We start from the raw sequence: 376 nt of genomic DNA, 5'->3' as shown, positions 1-376 counted from the left end.
TTAATGCCACTCAGCAGGTGTTGCATGCATCAGTCCAAAAGAAGTGAAATAAAAATCGCCCTTCCATTAAAAAAAAAAAGGTGTCACACGGCTCCGAGGGGTGAACAAAGTCCTCCTGTAGCGAATCGATGCGTTTTTGTAAGAAAAAATCCATATTCAAAATGTAATAATCACTTTAATCTAGCTTGCGCAAGCAGTTGTACACGGAAGCAGCTCCGGGGGAATGACGTATGAGGTCAGCGTTGCGCAAGCGCCGCTCAGAAGTGACGAACGCGGAAGCGCAGCGGAGAGATCGAAACAAAACAACGGTCACTAATTAAAAGCACAAAACGAGGATTTGTAAAGAAGAATGTCGGAGGATTTCGATATAAGCCAA

The 376-nt window shown here is 44.1% G+C and overlaps 1 protein-coding gene across 1 annotated transcript in view; it reads right to left on the bottom strand.

Annotated features, from left to right (window-relative positions):
* Positions 1 to 376, bottom strand: part of pabpc1a (poly(A) binding protein, cytoplasmic 1a) — a 22,434-nt gene that overhangs the window by 11,908 nt on the left and 10,150 nt on the right. The gene's annotated exons all lie outside the window — the stretch shown is intronic.

The sequence above is a fragment of the Sinocyclocheilus anshuiensis genome, unplaced genomic scaffold (genome assembly GCF_001515605.1).
Source record: "Sinocyclocheilus anshuiensis isolate Anshui unplaced genomic scaffold, SAMN03320099.WGS_v1.1 scaffold480, whole genome shotgun sequence".
NCBI lineage: Eukaryota > Metazoa > Chordata > Actinopteri > Cypriniformes > Cyprinidae > Sinocyclocheilus > Sinocyclocheilus anshuiensis.
Note: the sequence above shows the minus strand (reverse complement) of the source record. Positions and strands in the feature narration are given on the sequence as shown.